The sequence below is a fragment of the Cervus elaphus genome, chromosome 31, assembly GCF_910594005.1.
Source record: "Cervus elaphus chromosome 31, mCerEla1.1, whole genome shotgun sequence".
Taxonomy (NCBI): Eukaryota; Metazoa; Chordata; class Mammalia; order Artiodactyla; family Cervidae; genus Cervus; species Cervus elaphus.
The window spans coordinates 31,802,249-31,824,390 of record NC_057845.1 but is presented as its reverse complement, the minus strand read 5'-3'; the positions used below and the strand labels follow the sequence as shown (position 1 = coordinate 31,824,390).

General features: G+C 35.7%; 1 long non-coding RNA gene across 1 annotated transcript; it reads right to left on the bottom strand.

The window, feature by feature from the left end:
- Window positions 1–15,527: 15,527 nt before the first annotated feature.
- LOC122687604 lies at window positions 15,528–21,483 on the bottom strand. The gene is made up of 3 exons (XR_006339184.1): window positions 21,471–21,483; window positions 21,264–21,266; window positions 15,528–15,740 (listed from the first exon to the last, which is right to left on the bottom strand). It is a non-coding gene; the product is annotated as an uncharacterized LOC122687604 (long non-coding RNA).
- Between the last annotated feature and the right edge of the window lie 659 nt (window positions 21,484–22,142).

The following is a 22,142-nucleotide window of genomic DNA, read 5'->3' as shown; positions in this document are numbered from 1 at the left end:
TGCGACCCCATAGACGGCAGCCCACCAGGCTCCCACGTCCCTGGGATTCTCCAGGCAAGAACACTGGAGTGGGTTGCCATTTTCTTCTCCAATGCATGAAAGTGAAAAGTGAAAGTGAAGTCACTCAGTCATGTCCGACTCCCAGCGACCTCATGGACCACAGCCCACCAGGCTCCTCCATCGATGGGACTCTCCAGGCAAGAGCACTGGAGTGGGGTGCTATTGCCTTCTCCAATGCACTACTAGAGAATCAAATACATAAAATGATGTTAGCATACTGTGAATAACCTCTTACGATGTTCCCCAAAAAATGCCACTTAGAGAAACTTAGCATGATTATGTGTGAGGCCAGACAGGAGAAGATTACCTACCAACATCAAATCAAGCACATCACATATCTTAAGTCCTGTGTGTATAATACAGAATGTCTAAAATGAACAAAAATAATAGTTTGTTTAATGAATATACTAGAAAATTCCTTTATATAGTGATATCCCTGGAGTCCAGTATTTTATATACATTTAAAGGTGCATAAAAATCAGTGATATATTGTCTCAGTAGATTTCATCAGTTGATTTATTGAATTTTTCAGTTTTATGGCTTATAGGCTTTTACATTCAAGATGGAGTAATTTGAAATACATCTCCCACATTTGAAATACATCTACATTTTTTAATGCAATTGAACCAACAACAATATAAAAATATAGCACAGGCCAAGTTTCACTTGAATACTTTATACAACAGACAGTAATTTGATCTTTTGAACTTATTAATTCTCATGTATGCTGAACTCCCTACAAAATATACCATTTATTAGGTGGAAAGCTATATGTGAAATCTGCTTTTGATTTGGTATATGTATTTAAAAAGCTAATTGCTAAATCATATACTTCAGGTCAGTCACTCAGTTTTGTCTGACTCTTTGCGACCCCATGGACTGCAGAACACCAGGCTTCTCTGTCCATCACCAACTCTGGAGTTTCTCAAACTCATGTCCATTGAGTCAGTGATGTCATCCACCCATCTCATCCTCTGTTATTCCCTTCTCATCCCTCTTTCAATCTTTTCCAGCATCAGGGTCTTTTCAAATGAGTCAGTTCTTCACATCAGGTGGCCAAAGTATTGGAGTTTCAATTTCGTCATCAGTCCTTCCCATGAATATTCAGGACTGATTTCCTTTAGGATGGACTGGTTGGATCTCCTTGCAGTCCAAGGGACTCTCTAGAGTCTTCTCCAACACCACAGTTCAAAAGCATCATTTCTTTGGCACTCAGTTTTCTTTATAGTCCAACTCTCACACCCATACATGACTACTGGAAAAGCCATAGTTTTGACTAGACAGACCTTTGTTGGCAAAGTAACATCTCTACTTTTTATCATGCTGTCTAGGTTGGTCATAACTTTTCTTCCAGGGAGTAAGTGTCTTTTAATACCATCTGCAGTGATTTTGCCTTATACTTATCTAGAAGGAAAATAATTCATTTTTCATTTCAATTTGATGTATTTTAATCTTCTATTTTCATAGATTTCAGATAAAATTAAAATATAAGATACAGTACTGTATTTGAAATGGCTTTATCAGGCCAACCTGTCATCTTTCCAGCTCAAAATTAAGCCAGCAAAAAAAGGATGTGTGGTGTGTCAGCAGTGTACTCTTGTAACTCTTGGTAATCTGATATATACAGATAACTTATTTTAATAGTGTATGCATGCTCAATCACTTCAGTCATGTCTGATTCTTCGGTACCCTATGAACTGTAGTCTGACAGGCTCCTCTCTCCATGGGATTCTTCAGGCAGCAATACTGGAGTGGGTTTGTCATGCCCTCCTCCAAGGGACTATCCCAACACAGGGACCGAAGTCAAGTCTCCTGCATTACAAGCAGATTTTTTTACTCCTGAGCCACAGGGGAAGCCCTTATAGATACATTGTTAATTCAATGGGAAGATTTTCATGAACACATTATAGATATAACTTTGCAGAAAGAAGAAATAATGAAAAAGAGGAAGAACAAAACACAAATAGAAGCAAAGAGGGAAAAGGAAGTTGTATGACCACAATGATAATACTTTTAATTCCTACCATGTAAGCTATAGAATTCAGGTTGATTATATTCTTTGCAACCAAAGATGGAGAAGCTCTATATGGTCAGAAAAAACAAGACTGGGAGTTGACTATGGCTCAGATCATGAACTCCTTATTGCCAAATTCAAACTTAAATGGAAGAAAGTAGGGAAAACAAGTAGACCATGAAAGTATGACCTAAATCAAATCCCTTACAATTATAGATTATATGAGTGCTTCCCTCATAGCTCAGTTAGTAAAGAATCTGCCTGCAATGAAGGAGACCCGGGTTCGATTACTGGGTTGGGAAGATACCCTGGAGAAGGAAATGGCAACCCACTCCAATATTCTTGCCTGGAGAATCCCATGGACAGAGGAGCCTGGCAGGCTATAGTCCATGGAGGTCGCAATGAGCCAGACATGACTTAGCGACTAAACCACGTAAACCACCACCATTATATAGCGGAAGTGAGAAACAGATTCAAGGAATTAGATCTGATAGACAGAGCGCCTGATGTGCTATGGACAGAGATTCATGACATTGTACAGGAGACAGGAATCAATATCATCCCCAAGAAAAAGAAATGAAAAAAGCAAAATGGCTATCTAAGGAGGCCTTACAAATAGCTATGAAGAGAAGAGAAGTGAAAAGCAGGGGAGAAAAGGAAAAATATACCCGTTTGAATGCAGAGTTCCAAAGAATAGCAATGACAGATAAGAAAGCCTTCCTCAGTGATCAGTGCAAAGAAATAGAGGAAAACAATAGAATGGGAAAGACTAGAGATCTCTTCAAGAAAATTAGAGGTACCAAGGGAATATTGCATGCAAACATGGGCACAATAAAGAACAGAAATGATATGAACCTAACAGAAGCAGAAGATATTAAGAATAGGTGGCAAGAATATACAGAAAAACTATGCAAAAAAGATCTTCACGACCCAGATAGCCACGATGGTGTGATCACTCACCTAGAGCCAGACATCCTGGAATGCAAAGTCAAGTGGGCCTTACAAAGCATCCCTACCAACAAATCTAGTGGAGGTGATGGAATTCCAGTTGAACTTTTTCAAATCTTAAAAGATGATGCTGTGAAAGTGTTGCACTCAATATGCCATAAAATTTGGAAAACTCAGCAGTGGCCACAGGACTGGAAAAGGTCCGTTTTCATTCCAATCCCAAAGAAAGGTAATGCCAAAGAGTACTCAAACTATCACACAATTGCACTTACCTGACATGTGAGCAAAGTAATTTTCAAAATTCTCCAAGTCAGGTTTCAATAGTTCATGAACCATGAACTTCCAGATGTTCAAGCTGGTTTTAGAAAAGGCAGAAGAATCAGAGATCAAATTGTCAACATCTGAGGGATCATCAAAAAGCAAAAGAGTTCCAGAAAAACATCTGTTTCTGCTTTATTGACTATGACAAAGCCTTTGACTGTGTGGATCACAATAAACTGTGGAAAATTCTTAAAGAGATGGGAATACCAGACCACCTGACCTGCCTCTTGAGAAATCTGTATGCAGGTCAGGAAGCAGCAGTTAGAACTGGACATGGAACAGCAGACTGTTTCCAAATCCAGAAAGGTGTACATCAAGGCTGTATATTGTCATCCTGCTTATTTAACTTACATGCAGAGGACATCCTGAGAAATGCTGGGCTGGATGAAGCACAAGCTGGAATCAAGATTTCCAGGAGAAATATCAATAACCCCAGATATGCAGATTACACCACCCTTATGGTAGAAAGGGAAGAAGTCTTAAACAGCCTCTTGATGAAAGTGAAAGAGGAGAGTGAAAAAATTGGCATAAAGCTCAACATTCAGAAAACTAAGATTATGACAGCTGCTCCCATCACTTCAGGGCAAATAGATGGGGAAACAGTGGATACAGTGACAGACTTTATTTTCAGGGGCCCCAAAATCACTGCAAATGGTGACTGCAGCCATGAAATTAAAGGACACTTACTCCTTGGAAGAAAAGTTTTGACCAACCTAGACAGCATATTAAAAAGCAGAGACATTACTTTGCCAACAAAGGTCCGTCTAGTCAAAGCCATGCTTTTTCCAGTAGTCATGTGTGGATGTGAGAGTTGGACTATAAAGAAAGCTGACTGCCAAAGAATTGATGCTTTTGAACTGAGATGTTGGAGAAGACTCTTGAGAGTCCCTTGGACTGCAAGGAGAACCAACCAGTCCATCCTAAAGGAAATCAGTCCTGCATATACATTGGAAGGACTGATGCTGAAGCTGAGAGTCCAGTACTTTGGATACCTGATGCAAAGAGCTGACTCATTTGAAAAGACCCTGATGCTGGGAAAGATTGAAGGCAGGAGGAGAAGGAGATGACAGAGGCTGAGACTGTTGGATGGCATCACCGACTCAATGGTTATGAGTTTGAGTAAACTCCATAGTTGGTGATGGACAGGGAGGCCTGGCGTTCTGCAGTCCATGGGTTCACAAAGTGTCGGACATGACTGAGCATCTGAACTGAACTAAAATGAACTGAAGCTATAGAAGGAAAAATATTTGTTAGGGACTGGTTTTTTTTTTTTTTTTTTACCATATTTAAAACTAGATTTTCTCTGTTTTTGAAACAATTGCTCCACTTTTTTAAATTATATTCATTATTATGTGATTATCCATCTCAGACTAAAAAAGCAGATTCAAAAGAATTAAATAAATATACATTGTGTGCTACTTCAGTTTGGCCATCAAAGTGATGACAAATTACGTTTTACATTGGAAAGGTTTTTGCTCGAATGCTTGTTACTCTGGTTAAAGATTAGCCTACATTCTGTCTTCTGAAATAAATGAAATTGACATATTGCTCATCTGCTGACCAAAGATCTGCTTCGTTACCAGTTTTTGTGAGTTCCACCACAGGGAGTTTGAGGGATGGCACAGGGTAGCCACAGAATAGAAGTCTGAAATGTTATGTGCAAGGACTCTGGCCTACTTTATTTCAGGCAGTCTGACAGCACCATTTCAGTAAACATTTATGACAGGGCTGTTGTAAAGAATGATGGTTTCATCTGATCATCTCTATATGGTGTAGGTGGTGTAGCCTTGAGGCAATGTAACTTGGTAAACATGTTTTATTACCTGGAAATGTTTCTGTACTTTTAAAGTAAAGCTAACAATATTAAAAATGAGAATGATCTTCCTAACCTGTACCAAAGAATAAATGAAATATAATCATCAAGATGAGTTTGATCTTGGAGCACTCAAGAGAAATGTTGCTACCTAATAGATCATTTTCTTTTTTAATGTAATTTATGCCTGAAATTAAGTTTGCAAGCAGAACTGGAAAGAAATCTAGTTGAATGACAACCACATGTTGAAAATCTTTATTTTTCAGCATGTGAATAAATTTAGTAATACAGAAAAGCAGATTAATCTAATCAGTGTGGCTATGGTGATAGATCAGAAATATCTATACAGAGTAACATTTTTCCTATATTAAATACAATTCTAATAAAATAAGCCTATGTATCACATGAAGCGTTCATAAAATAGAAAATCAACATAGGGTATGTATAAAATACCTGTAATAATAAACCCACTTTATTATTTTTTTATTTAAATACAGTTAAGTGAGAAATCCTTATGAAACCTTTATGTGAAATTCTAAATATTTTGTTATCATTTATGTTTGTATTTCAAAGAATTTACCATATAGTTAGAGTAGGGTCTCTTCTGTGTAAATATAGCTAGTGGGAAGTTGTTGTATAACACACAACACAGGGTGCTCAGCCTGGTGCTCTGTGATAACCTAGGGGGATGGAGGGGGTGAGAGACAGGCTCAGGAGGGAAGGGATGTACATATACTTATCAGCTGATTCATGTAGTTGTATGTCAGAAACCACTACAACATTGTAAAGGAATTATTCTTCAATTAAAAATAAATGTTTAAAAAAACAGTAAGGTCTCTTCTGAATATAGATGTACTAATCAAAGCTCTGAGTGCAAAAAGACAAGATGGACAATAATTCAGGATTGAAATATCTGCATGTTCCTTGCAAATTCAGTTCGATTAACACATTAATTTTAACAATATCAACAAATTGACATCGTTCATGTGGTCAAAATCAATGCTTTGTGTTTTTCTTTTGTAACAATCCTTTTATCAAAAGCATGAAATTATTACTCAATTTTTGCTTCAAGAACCAGGTTGACATCTATTTCTGCATTTCTTCTTGATGGGGATCACTTTCTGGTAGAAGGGTATTCTCAACAGTTTGCATCAGGCAACACCATTATCCCTGTTCCTGTTTTGACTTCCATTTCATACACTTACCAGGTAAATCATTTATTCCTCCAAATATCAGAATGTAATCAATGTAATCAAGGTTGAGGAAAAGACAAGAGCAGCAGCAACAAAATAAATCTAATTTTGTTTTCTAGGCTGTGTAGTGGCTAGAAAAGCAAGCCTTAAGTTCAGCTTCACTTTAGATGGGCAACTTCCCTTTGAAATGACTACACAATAAGGAGTAAACTGGGCTTCCCTTGTGGCTCAGCTGGTAAAGAATCTGCCTGCAGTGTGGGAGACCTGGGTTGGGAAGATCTCCTGGAGAAGGGAAAGGCTACCCACTCCAGTATTCTGGCCTAGAAAATTCCATGAACTGTATAATCCAAGGGATCACATAGAGTTAGACATGACTGACTTTCACCTTTACTTTCAAGGAGTAAACTATAAAGCAACCCCCACAAATTCGTACAGAAATATTGACTTAGATTTTTACTTTGCTTCCAAGTACTTGATACTATAATGTGATATTATGTTTGTAGTCAAATTCTACAGTTGATCCTAGGTTGAAACCAAAATATAAAGAGATTGTTGGCTTTTTCTTCATTAGTGATTTTTAAAAACATTGACTCAATTCTCTCACTCATTGCTCTGAGAGACAGGAACCTTTATTTATTTCTTCTTCTTTTTTTTTTTTTTTTTTTTACTTTTGAGGAGTAGTCAATGTACAGTATTAGATCTGTTTTGGGTGTATAACATAGTCGTTCACAATTTTTAAAGGTTATATTCTACTTGTAGTTATAAAATATTGGCTATATTCACTGTGTTGTACTGTATAACCTTGTAGTTTATTTTTTTTATACGTGATAGTTTATAGAAACTCTTGTTTCTAATTTCCATTTCACCATTTTAAATATTGTCATGCATCTTTTTGATAAACCAACTTTTAGAGGGGGCATTTAAGAGTCAGCCTGCAATGTGGGAGACAGTGGTTTGATCCCTGGGTCAGGAAGATTTCCTGGAGAAGGAAATGGCAACCCACTTCTGAGAATCCCATGGATGGAGGAGCCTGGCAGGCTATAGTCCATGGGATCACAAAGAGTCAGACATGACTGAGTGACTTCACTTTCACTTTAACTTCCTGACTTTACCTGTTTCATCTGTAGAATAAAGATGATCAAACATTTTAACTTTACTTATATGGAGTATATCAAATATTCTTTGAATTGGAGAGGAAGTCCTTGACACTATATCTTATAAGATCTGTACTTATGTTTATCTTGCAATAGTTCTTTCCACTGCTACCTAATATGAGCTCAGCAGTTGTAAGATACCTTTGGAAAAATATTAGGGATATTTTTGACAGATGGACTCTGCTTGAAACAATCTCCTTCATATTGTTTAAATAGCCTTTAGATTCTTGGAAACAGCAATAAAGAGCTCTAGGTTTCTATGGGTAATACAGGACCTTAAGCTTAGGAATTAGCTTTTGATACATTGATACAGTTGTTTTTCTCAAAGTAATAGTCTTTAAGGCAGGGCATATACAACTTGATGATATCAAGCAAATCTTCCTCATTTCTACATTGTGTCTATTTTATGATGGACAAAGTACAGCAATTAAATAATGCCTGAATATAATATATTAATAAATAATAACAGTTATTGAGACCACAGTGTCAAAAGTTTTTTTCCTGATTAAGGTGTATCATTAGAAACAATTAGATACAATTGTTTCTAATCATATTATTAGAAACAATTAAAATACCACTGTGCTAAAAATTATTTGCTTCAAAGGTACTATGTTTATTTATATTTTAATTTATGTAAAGTTCCATGGAATGCCATAAAATTCAGTTGTTAAATAACTATTTCTTAATTGTGCAAAGTCTTAAATAGTTCATATCTTTAGAGACCAATTAGTATTTCAAAATTGTATTTTCTCATCAATTAATATCTAATTATCATTATTTTGATTTATATCCCAAAGTAATATCCACATTATATAATAAATTCTCTTTGCTTTTATTAATTCTTTAAGTTATATTTAGATCTGTGAAGCAATATCTTTCCATGAAGCAGCACAGTTCATCTTTATCCTTGATTTCCCTTACTATAATTAACATAATTGTGGCTCAGGGTTTTCAATTTTTTGTAATTGACATCAGTGTAAATCATAAAATTTAAATAACTGGTGTAATATTCTCACAGCCTGAGAAGTTTCAAGACATCATTTCAAAGAAATTAAGGTCATGAACCTTTGACATTTGATTCAGACAGAATTGTTTGGGCTTCCCTGGTAGCTCGGATGGTAAAGAATTTGCCTGCAATGTAGGAGACCTGGGTTTGATCCCTGGGTCAGGAAGATCCCTTGGAGAAGGAAATGGCAACCCACTCCAGTATTCTTCCTGGAGAATCCCATGGATAGACTGTCCGGGCTACATTCCATGGCGTTGCAAAGAGTCGGACACGACTGAGTGACTAAGCACACACATGTACTCTTTGAAATGTTTCTATTTCAGGTTTATCAATGTGATATTGCCTTTATAACTGCAACCCATTTGGCTTCATCAAGGAAAACTTTATATTGACCAAGCAAAAATATTTATTGATATTTTGATTGTTTTAAAAGAATATCGTCAATAAAGGCTACACAGAATAGCGGCAAAAACAGAAGACAATAAAAAGGGTCATGCTTATCTTATTCTTTTTTCTTTACTTGTTAATTGTTTTACTTTGAACACTATATTCAAATGTAATAAAGTCTGTTTTTATAAAAAATGAAAAACATACAATTTTTATGATTTCCTGTACAGCTTTTTAACTGAGAGTGATCTATAAATCACAGCTCAGTATATGTACTACATGTTATTATTTCCAATAATCAGTCCACTTGACCACATTAATCATCCTTCAGAAAACTTTTTGGACTAATGCTTGAAAATTAGAGGAGTAATAAAACACATCATTTGATGATAATCATATGTGAATTTGTGAAATTTTGATTTGTTTTCCTAAATTTTATATACTTAAATGTATCAATAAGTACACTGTTATTTAGTTGCTAGTCATGTCAGCTCTTTTGCGACCCCATGAACTATAGACTGATAGGCTCCTCTGTCCATGGGATTTCCCAGGCAAGAATACTGGAGTGGGTTGCCATTTCCTTCCCCAGGGGATCTGCCTAACCCAGGAATCAAACCCATGTCTCCTGAATTGCAGGCAAATTCTTTGCCATTGAGCCACCAGGGAAGCCAAAAGTGTAATAGTCTCCTCTCAAAGAAGGTTCTCTTTGTTTTCTGAGATAGATACAATTCATTATCCCATCAATGAATATTTATTGTATTGATATCAGGGATGAGTAAGCAACTTTTCAAATTAATGACATTTTTTTCAACATGAAGCCCAGTGTCCACTAATCACTTAATTCTGAAACTTTTTTAAATACAGAAAGTATCTTTTGTTACCTCAGAAATGTGTGTTTGCATTCTTTCACTTGAACACTATATACTTCTCTATATTCCTAACAACCCAACTGGACCATTAGCTCACTGAGGGCAAGTCTTATTTTCCCATACTCATAAGGATCATGACAAATACTTAGAGCTCGATAAGTAATGTTAAAGAAATAAAAAAAGAAGATAATACATTTTGGGTGACCTAGTAAAAGACCCTGGAGATTCAGTATAAAACAAAGAGAACAAATTTTCATGGATAGAGAGTATAACTTTTATTAATAGAAATGGATTTTTGACATTGTCAAATTCTGCAGAGGCCAAGAACAATTATAAAAGCTATCAAATTTAGCAATTTGGAGATCATTGGTAACCTTGAAGAAAACAATTTCATTAGTGATAGGTTTTAAAGTAAAAGAGCAGTTACTTGAGAAGAACTAAAGATGCAGAAAGGAAACAGCAATCACAGATCCTTTTTTGTAGAATTATAAGTGAAGAGAGGTTAAAAATAGAGTCAGAATGGAGGAAATACAGCAAAGGTAATGCAAGGCCAGGCGAGATTACTTAGAAGTGCATTTAAGAATAAAATCTGTTGTCATGGTACCTCCTATATTTGATACTAACGTCCAATGAATAGTGTTCTATGTGTATATTTTTCACTTATGTTTTCTTAAGAATTCTAACATTTCCACCAGCCTGCAAAAGGTTAACTGTATCTTCCTTTTCTTCTCTAAGTCTTACCTGTTCTCTGAGCCTCTGTTGTAACTATTTTTCACATTTGAAATTTGATGTTCTATAGTTCCATAGAGAAATATGCTTCATAAATGAATTAAATTAGGGTCAACAAATATGCATGCTACTACTGATATATATAGAATACATGGTGGTCATTGGTACCTACCACACATTGATCTGTGTACTTTTTGTGTTAATTACTGAAACAGCTTAAAGAATTTTAGTTAGCAGATCCCAATCAACCAAGCATACAAGATTAAACTTTTGTCTTTCCTGAGAGAGCAGTCTTGGTTAATTCAAGGTAATATTTTAACCTAGCACTTGTCAAAGAAAAACTCTATTTTTAATCTAAAAAAGAGTACACTTTTTAGTTATCTTGAAAATTTACACTTTTAGTCACAAAGATAATATGTATTTATTCATTTCTTACTTTTCAAATAAGTTTATTATTGCACTTGCTAGATATTTTCAGGGACCCAAAAGTACATACAAAAATATTTTAACCTTTAATCTAGTTAATTTGTGTAACAGTATATTAGGTTGGCCAAAAAGTTTGTTTGCATTTTTCCATAAGATGTTATAAAGAAACCTGAACAAATTTTTGGCCAACCAAATAGAATGTGCTAACAATATAGAATTCATACATATTATAGACTTAGATAACTTACAGCTCATAAATATTTAATTATTAAGGACAGATGCAAACACTTACACACATGCACAATACACAGTTGAGGAGAAATAATCCATGCATTTTGGAAACACTAAAATTTTCAACATTTTTTCATAATAAGTGATATTCTAAATGCTAGTCCATTTATTATACTTTGAGGAAGGAAAATGAACAAACCACATACTTTACTTACAGTTCCTTTATACTATAGAAGAGTTTGAACTGTAGATGATTTATAATATTAGTTTCAGGTATACTACATAGTATTCCATATTTTATAGCTTCTACACCATTTGAAGTTTTTATAAAATATTAGCTATATTCCCTTTGCTGTACAATTCTGATTGTCTTGCTCTTCTGTCTGTGTTCATTTCAGCTTTGATTAAAACTTAATTAAAAATTTGCAACTTTGTCCAAATAGCATAGGTTTATGAAAAAGAGGGGGAAAGTGGGAAGAGAGAATGGTTGAAAGAGATATTTTAAAATGCATGATAAATAGAACCATATCATATTCCAAAAGCTGGATTGATCTGTTAGGTCACACAGGTCACATCTGGATCAGCACTTATAACTGTGTCTGAAAAATGCTCCCAAGTCAGTCAGTTCAGTCACTTAGTCATGTCCAGCTCTTTGTGACCCCATGGACTGCAGCATACCAGGCTTCCCTGTCCATCACCAACTCCCAGAGCCTACTCAAATTCATGTCCAACACGTCAGTGATGCCATCCAACCATCTCAGCCTCTGTTGTCCCCTTCTCTTCCTGCCTTCAATCTTTCCCAGCATCAGGGTCTTTACTAATAAGTCAGTTCTTCGCATCAGGTGTCCAAACTAAAGGAGCTTCAGCTTCAGCATCAGTCCTTCCAATGTATATGCAGGGCTGATTTCCTTTAGGATGAACTGATTGGATTGCCTTGCAGTCCACAGGACTATTAAGAGTCTTCTCCAACACCACAGTTCAAAAGCAACATTCTTTGGTGCTCAGCTTTGTTTATAGTTCAACTCTAACATTCATACATGACCACTGGAAAAACCATAGCTTTGACTAGACGGACCTTTGTTGGCAAAGTAATGTCTCTGCTTTTTAATATGCTGCCTAGGTTGGTCATAGCTGTTCTTCCACAGAGTAAGTGCATTTTAATTTCATGGCTGCAGTCACCATTTGCAGTGATTTTGGAGCAGAAGAAGAAAAAGTATTCAACTGTTGCATTGTTTCCCCATCTATTTGCTATGAAGTGATGGGCCTGGATGATGCTATGATCTTAGTTTTTTGAATGTTGAGTTTTAAACCAGCTTTTTCACTCTCCTCTTTTATTTTCATCAAGGGGCTCTTTAGTTCCTCTTTGCTTTCTGCCATTAGGGTAGTTACATCTGCATACCTGAGGTTATTGATTTTTCTCCCAGCCATCGTGATTCCAGCTTGTGTTTCATCCAATCCAGCATTTTTTGTGATGTACTCTGCATATAAGTTACATAAGCAGGGTGACAATAACAGCCTTGATGTACTCCTTTCCCAATTGTGAACCAGTCTGTTGTTCCATGTCTGGTTCTAACTGATGCTGCTTCACCTGCACACAGATTTCTCAGGAGGCAGGTAAGGTGGTCTGGTATACTCATCTCTTTCAGAATTTTTCAGTTTGTTGTGATCCACATGGTAAAGGCTTTAGCGTAGTCAATGAAGCAGAAGTAAATGTTTTTCTGGAATTCTCTTGCTTTTTCTATGATCCAGCAGATGTTGGCAATTTGATCTCTGGTCCCTCTGCCTTTTCTAAAACCAGCTTGAACACCTTGAAGTTCATGGTTCATGTTCTGTTGAAGCCTAGGTTGGAGAATTTTGAGGATTACTTTGCTAGCATGTGAAATGAGTGCAATTGTGTGGTAGTTTGACCATTCTTTGGCAATGCCTTTCTTTGGGATTGGAATGAAAACTGACCTTATCCAGTCCTGTGGCCACTGCTGAGTTTTCCGAATTTGCTGGCATATTGAGTGCAGCAGTTTAACAGCATCATCTTTTAAGATTTGAAAGAGTTCAACTGGAATTCATCACCTCCACCAGCTGTGTTCATAGTGATGCTTCCTAGGGCCCACTGGACTTCACATTCCAGAATGTCTGGCTCTAGGTGAGTGATCACACCATTGTGGTTATCTGTGTAATGAAGATCTTTTTTGTATAGTTCTGTGTATTCTTCACCTCTTCTTAATATCTTCTGCTTCTGTTAGGTCCATAATGTTTCTAATTGTGCCCATTTTTGCATGAAATGTTCCCTTGGTATCTCTAATTTTCTTGAAGAGAACTCTAGCCTTTCCCATTCTGTTGTTTTCTCCTATTTCATTGCATTTTTTCTTTGTGCACATCTTTCTACTCCACCACCTTAGACTACATTCTGAAAAATGCCCTTAAGAACACATTTTGAGGATATTATTGTTCTTTTGCCTTTCTGTCTGACTCTTCAAACACTGTGTAAATAGATAATGCAAATGAGTACCAAATGTACATTGTCAGTGAGGGTGAGAAATTCTACAGTTTCCAAGTTTCAGCTTCATGTTTAAGAATCTGTTAGCCACTTAGATCTAAGATTTTATGATTATATATTTGTATTTATACATGACAACTGTATCTTCCATTTCTGGCCATCTCTGACATTTTATTTTTTCATCTCGATGCCCCATCTTCTGTATTAATTTACTTTTAAAAATATCTTTTTTGAGTATCCTTTTCTATATGCATTATTTTTTACCACCTAGAATTACTGGAAAGAATACTACAATGATTTATCAGATTGTCACTTAATCTGCCTTCTTTTGCTCTCTCCCACATATTTATAAAAGGAAATTCACCAATTTTACCTGACCGCTAACTGAAAATACAAGCAAGGCCATTTCTTTGCTTCCCATGATCCTATCATCTACACCTTCCCATGAAATCTAAGAAAGAGTGATATGTTCCTTTCTATATTTACAGATATACCTTCTATTTAATTGTGGTATAAGTCCTTCATTTTGAATAAGCTATTTATTCTTTGAGGGATCCCTCATAATTTTTCTTATGCCTTGTAGACTCTGCTTCTGGCTGTATGGTTTAGAACATCACTCCTCCTTCTCTTCAAAGTTCATTTAAATATACTTTCTCCAGCCAAGGTATAGAACTGTGTGCCTTCAGTCAGGTTGGAACTTTCTTGTGGGTTAGCTGTGTAGGGAGATTCCTTACTACATATTCTCTGGGAGTTATATTTCTTCAAAGGAGACACCTGGCCAATCTCTTCCTTAACCATATTTAATACGAGAATTTAAGAATTGTTAGTATACATTGTAAACATTGCTTATAAAATGGAACTGGCCAGACGAATTATAGTAAGTAAAAATTTTTAATAGCCATTGAAATAGTATGATGAGCAGCATATCTAACACTTCACTTCAGTTCAGTTCAGTCTGTCAGCTGTGTCCGACTCTTTGCTACCCCATGAATCACAGCACACCAGGCCTCCTTGTCCATCACCAACTCCTGGAGTTTACTCAAACTCATGCCCATCGAGTCAGTGATGCCATCCAGCCATCTTATCCTGCCCCCAATCCATCTCAGCATCAGGGTCTTTTCCAATGAGTCAACTCTTCACATGAGGTGGCCAAAGTACTGGCGTTTCAGCTTCAGCATCAGTCCTTCCAATGAACACCCAGGACTGATCTCCTTTAGGATGGACTGGTTGGATCTCCTTGTAGTCCAAGGGACTCTAGAGAGTCTTCTCCAACACCATAGTTCAAAAGCATCAGTTTTTCGGTGCTCAGCTTTCTTCACAGTCCAACTCTCACATCCATACATGACCACTGGAAAAACCATAGCCTTGACCAGACGGACCTTTGTTGTCAAAGTAATGTCTCTGCTTTTTAATATGCTATCTAGGTTGGTCATAACTTTCCTTCCAAGGAGTAAGTGTCTTAATTTCATGGCTGCAGTCACCATCTGCAGTGATTTTGGAGCCCAAAAAAATAAAGTCTGACACTGTTTCCACTGTTTCCCCATCTATTTGCCATGAAGTGATGGGACCAGATGCCATGATCTTAGTTTTCTGAATGTTAAGCTTTAAGCCAACTTTTTCACTCTCCTCTTTCACTTTCATCAAGAGGCTTTTTAGTTCCTCTTCACTTTACTTAGATTCCCTTATACCTGGCACAATGCATTTTAGTAAAAGACACTTGTTTTTGTTCAGTCACCCAGTTGTGTTGGACTCTTTGCAACCCCATGGACTGCAGCAAGCCTGGCCTCTGTCTCTCACCATCTTGAAGTTTACCCAAGTTCATTTCCATTGCATCAGTGATGCCTTCCAGCCATCTCATCCTCTGATGCCCATCTTCTCCTTCTGTCCTCCATCTTTTCCAGCTTCAGGGACTCTTCCAATGAGTCAACATTTTGCATCAGATGTCCAAAATACTGGAGTTTCAACTTCAGCATCAGTCCTTCCAGTGAGTATTCAGGGTGGGTTTCCCTTAATATTGACCAGTTTGATTTACTTGCTGTCCAAGGGACTCTCGGGAGTATCCTCTAACAACACAGTTAGAAGGCACCAATTCTTTCTCACTCCACCTTTATGGTCCAGCTCTCACAATGTACATAGTTACTGGGAAAACTATTGCTTTGACTATATGGACTTTGTCAACAGTTATATCTGTGCTTTTCAACACACTGTCTAGGTTTGTCATAGGTTTCCTGCCAAAAAGCAAATGTCTTCTGATTTCATGGCTTCACTCACCATCTTCAGTGAGTTTAGAGCCCAAGAAGAGGAAATCTGTCACTACTTCCACCTTTTTCCCCTCTATTTGCCATGAAGTAATGGGGCTGGATGCCATGATCTTAGTTTCTTTTAATATTTAGTTTAAACTGGCTCTTTTACTCTCTTCCTTCACCCTCATCAAGAGGCTCTTTAGTTCACTTCCCTTCCTGCCAGCAGAGTGGTATCATCCGCATATCTGAGGTTGTTGATTATCTCCTGCATGTCTTAATTCCAGCTTGTAATTCATCCAGCCTGGTATTTTTCATGATGTGCTCAGCATATAGGTTAAACAAATAGGGTGACAGCAGACAGATCTGCCATACTCCTTTCTCAATCTTGAACCAATCAGTTGTTACATACAGGGTTCTGACTGTTGCTTCTCGACCCACATACTGGTTTCTCAGGAGACAGGTAAGATGGTCTGGTATTCCCATCTCTTTAAGAGCTTTTCACAGTTTATTACCCTATTTATAGGGCTTCCCTGGTAGCTCATCTGGTAAAGAATCTGCCTGCATTGCAGGAGACCCCGGTTCAACTCCTGGGTTGGGAAAATCCACTGGAGAAGGGATAGATTACCCACTCCAGTATTCTTGGGCTTCCCTGGTGGTTCAGCTGGTAAAGAATCTGCCTGCAATGTGGGGGACCTGGGTTCAATCCCTGGGTTGGGAAGATCCCCTGGAGAAGGAAACAGTTACCCACTCCAATACACTCAGTCAAAAGCTTTGGTATAGTTGATGAAACAGAAATGGATGTTTTTCTGGAATTCCCTAGCTTTATCTATGATCCAGCAAATGTTGGCAATTTGATCTCTGGTTCCTCTTCCTTTTTAAACCCTATTTCTAAATTCTCATCCTTTTCTAAGCCCAACTTTATTAAATAAATAAATAATTTATATACCCAAGCAATCTGTATGTTCAGATAATGTCCAAATAAGTGCCTTTAAAACTGATATATTTTGTGAGTTTAAGAATCAGTAAGCAAATATGACTTGCCAGTATACAAAAATTTATATGTTTATGCATTGGAAGAACAGACTAATAAATCAGAATAATTTATTATACTGTATGATATACAAAAGCCAATTTCTCCAACAGACATAATGAGTGATGTAGAAAATAAACATAAGCAATGCTTATAAACACCAGAGTGCCATTCAATTATATATTATACAATAATTTTGATATATATTCTTTATATATAAATACTATATAAATAAATATATATTAATATAAAACATGAATTATTATTACAACATTTTTAACATGAAAACATGTCAATATGAATTTGAATTTAGTCTTCGCATAGAATGGCTTCATAGAATCTGTCAGCATTTATATAAAAGTTCTTCAAACAGAACTGAGATTTTATGAGAAGTTGTATCATTTATTTTGAATGATAAAGCAGTCCTTGAAAACTGATAGGAAGCTGACAGTATTTCAGTGTGACATGAATTTATATTTTTCATTTTTAATTATGCAATGATAGTGTCACAACAAAGCTTTCTGACCTGAGGAAAACCTATTTTTAGGTCATTTATTTGGAGATTTCTTATGTGTTTGTATACACACTTTCAGTCTGTATATCTTTACTTTGTATACTTTCACTTTCAGTCTATGTGTGTCCTTACATCAGAGGGAGGTGGGAGGGGGGATCAGGATGGGAAATACATGTAATTCCATGGCTGATTCATGTCAATGTATGACAAAACCCACTGAAATGTTGTGAAGTAATTAGCCTCCAAATAATAAATTTTTTTTTTAAAAAAAGCAAAAAAAATAAAAAATAAAAAAAATAAAGTGAGTCACTACCAACACCATTTGTTAATGAGACTGATCTTTCCCTGTTGTATATTCTTAGCATTCTTCCTGAAGATCAGTTGACTGTATATACATGTATTTATTTGTGAGCTTCTGTTCAGTTCCATTGGTCTATATTTCTGTCATTGTGCCAATATCATACTGTTTTAATTCTATAGCTTTGTGATATGTTTTGAAATCAGGAAGTGTAAGACCTCCAACTTGGTTCTTTTTTCTCAATAGTTTTTTGGCTATTTAGGATCTTTGGAAGTTTCATGTGAATTTTAGATTTTGTTTGTTTGTTTCTGTAAAAATTACCATTGAGCTTTTTATGTGGATTGTATTGACTTTGTAACTCTCTTTGCATCATACAAATATTTTAACAGTATTCTTCAAATTCTTAAATGTGGCATGTCTTACCATTTATTTCTGTCTTCTTTAATATTTTTTTAGATTTGTAGTTTTCAATGTACAATTTTATTTTGCTTTATTTATTAATTTTATTTCTAAATATTTCTTTTTATGCATGCATGCTAAGTCACTTCAGTCATGTCTGACTCCCTTTGACCCTATTGACTGTAGTCCGCCAAGTTTCTCCGTCCATATGATTCTCCAGGCTAAAATACTGGGGTGAGTTGTCATGCCTTTCTCTAGGGGATCTTCCCAACCCAGGGATTGAACCCGCATCTCTTACATCTCCTGCATTTGCAGGTGGGTTATTTACCACTAGCACCACCTCAGAAGCCCCTTGTAAATGGAATTAGTGTCTTAATTTATTTATTGAATTATTGTTAGTGTACAGAAAAACAACTGATTTTTGTCTGTTGATGGAGTCTAGTCTCTGAAATCTGTTCATCAAACAAATAGGCAATAAGTCTATGTGGAATTCCTGTGGTAGAATTCCTTCAACTTTGGGTAGTCTCAGTCTTTTTCTTTCAAGATCTTCAGCTAATTGGATGAGATCCATCCATGTTAAGGAAAGTAATCTGCTTTACATAAAATCAATGAATTATGAAATTATCTTTCCACCAACATCTATGCTAGTGTTTGATCAAACAGCAAGGTGCCATAACAAAGCCGAGCTGACAAATGAAACTAATCATACCCACGATCATTCATTTATAAATGTTTGAATATGTTCTTCCATAATAGTAAAAACTTTTAGATACCTTATTTGTAATTTTCCCTTGAAAGTCACACTGATTTACATTTGAATGTGCACTGATCCTCTGATTGCAAACATACCAAAATATGTAAATAAAATATAACCTTAGTTTTAACTTTAATGTGATAAAATCCTGTAGATGTTAAAAAAAAATCTTCAAGATTGTTATTGAAAATAGAACTAGTATAACTGAGCAAAACACCATAAGGCATACATTTTGATAAAATGTATTAAAAATGAAAAAATGTGATTTATTTAAAGTGAATCTTTTAATAGGATGGGCTATTTTAAAACTAATTCATGTGTTCAGGATTGATTACTTTTTCAGGACTATTATGTGCTGCTAAGATTCTGTGACAAAATAGTCCATAATGCAAAGACTGTTTTAGATCATTAATGTAGCTTTATTTTGCCAATGTAGGACACATATGAGATGTGCATTCAGTCCCTGAGTCAGGAAGATCTCTTGGAAGAGGAAATGGCAACCCACTCCAATGGTTTCTTGCCTAGAAAATTCCATTGACAGAGGAGCCTGGCAGGGGGCTCATAAAGAGTCAGACGTACCTGACTGAGCATGAAGCTTACAAAAGGAGCATTAATGATTTTAACTAAATGTATTATTAATTGGGAATACATGTGTCACCTTTAAGTTCATCTGAAAATAGTAAGTGTAATAATAAATGAGTAGAGATGTTGTTTTCAAGTGATTTCAAGCAACTCACTCCCTAATACATTCCAGGTATAGGGAAAAGCCAGTACAAAGCCCTGAACTGAAGGCATGAACCTGACATGATTGAGGAGGAACAGAGACCATTGTGTTTTAGAAGAGTGATGATAAGGTTGAATGATGGGACTTGAGTTTCAAGAGTTTATAAATCAAGAAGCTCTAGTAGGCTATTTTAGGGTTTTGGCTTTTATGGAGAAAGTTTTGTGGGGTTGATCTGATCTAACCTGACATTTTAATAGGATCACTTTGGCAACTGTGTGGAAAATAGACTAGGGGCAAATGTGGAAAGGTGGAAGTTAGGAGGTCAGTCATAAAGATACTAAAATAAGCCAGATGAGAACTGATGGTAACACAGAGTGAATTGTTAGCATTGGTGATGGTGGGAACTAACTGGAATAAGTATGTTCTGTCAGAATTTACAGATAGAATATGATGGAAAGAGAAATTTCAAGAGTGACTGCAAATGTGTTAAAGATAGAGTCTGAGAGGGGTGAATGACCATTAATTGAGAAGGGATTGATTTTAAAGGATGAGTTTGAGGCAATATATAGGATTTCTCTGAACATAGGGAAGACAGAAATAATGAATATTGATAAGCATTTAGCCACAAAGTTGTAATGATAAACTGCGAGAAATAATTTGATATAATATGATAATGCTCAGTCACGGCTAACTCTTTATGACTTCATGGACTGCATGCAGCCCACTAGTCTTTTTTGTCCCTGGAATTTTCTGGAAGGCAAGAACACTGGAGTGGGTTGTCGTTTCCTACTCCTGGGACTCTTCGACCCAGGGATTCAGATTCACGGCTTTTGCATCTCCTGATTTGGCAGGCAGATTCTTTACCACTGAACCACCTGAGAAGCCCATACATGTGATAGAGAAAGGACTAATTCAAAAAGAGTTCATAGAAATGAATAAGACAAAAAAATTCTGCCATTCAGAACTGGGAAAGTAAATGGTAAAAAAATGTTAAAAATTCATTTTAAAGACAATTATATAGATGTAACACAAAAAATAAAATGTTAATGCCTACCTAAATTTCATAGTGGGAAGTATGTTTATGAGTATATGTGTGTATGTGTATTAATGATTATATCCAATGGCAGGAAAAAGTGGTGAGATGAAATGAGCACAAATTTACACTATAAGCATATGGAGAATGTAAGTTTATTTAACCATTTTTATTAACTAAGAGCCTTAAAAAATAATTAACTTTTAACCTCAAATTTCAATAATAATCCAAAATAGAGGAAAAAATTAAGAAAATGGAATTATTATAATTTCTTTATAATGAGAAGAAAAAGGAGAACAGTATAAAGCCCAATAAGATTAACATTAATTTAAAACAGCCAAAGACATACATGGTGTAGATTTTTCTGACTTGATACACCATTAAATATCATGATTCTTTGTAACTTGTTTCATTTCAAATATTTCAGTATTTTTCAGGGTCTTTTCAATAATAAACACTTTTTACTTTATAATAAGAAAAAGTACTATGAAATGCATTAGATTATGCATTATAGCATAATACCTATATAAAGAAGTAAACATTTATAAATTTGGGAACTAAAAATTGTTATAGCAGAAGAAACAAAACCAAACACAAAAGAGTCTATTTGTCTACCTACCTACAGTCTATCCTTACCATTTGAGGATTCCATATTTGTGAATTTGTTTACTCACTAAAATTTGTATATAGTCCCAAATCAACATTCATGTAATTTTCACACTCATACTCAGATATTTTGCTAAAACACACTCATACTCAAAATATTTTGCTAAAAGCAGCAAAACATTTGACTGTTAATGTACACATTTCCAGCTGATAGAAACAGCAACACTCTGCCTTCTTGTAGCTATCATATGCAAAACTGTTGTCCTTTTCACAATCTATTTTGTAACATGTTTCTCAGATTTTTGTGTTTTTGTTAGTGATTTTGCTGTTTAAAATGGACACTAGTCATAGTGCTAAAAGGTTATCTACTATTCCTACTGTAAGAAAGCTGTTATGTGACATGCAAAGAAAATAAGTGTTTTTGTAAGCTTTGTTCATATATGAGTAGCAGTAATGTTGGCCTTGAGTTTAATGCTAGGGAATCAATATTATACAATGAAATGTATATCAAAATATATCTTTAAACAGCACCATGCCTAAAACAAGTTACCTACTTATAAGTTGATAGAAATGTTAAGAGCAGAGGTTGGCAGGAACCTAACCCTATACTTCTAAGAGCAGTTCTTCAGTATTTACCAAATCAGTGTTTGTGGTGATTTTCTTACAGAACATAACTTGCAATTAACAAGAACTGACTATATCTATTTAGCTGTCTATCTGAATTTTCTAATGGCAGTAAGGTATCATCAGAAATTTCAGATGTTTTTCAATAAATGCTATTGTAATAACAACTTGATGACAGTATGGGAGCAGCAATAATTGAACTTATGCTTTTTTGATAAATGCACATTTACAAGTGCTTTTCCATTGGGGACTACAATGACAGATTAGGAGCC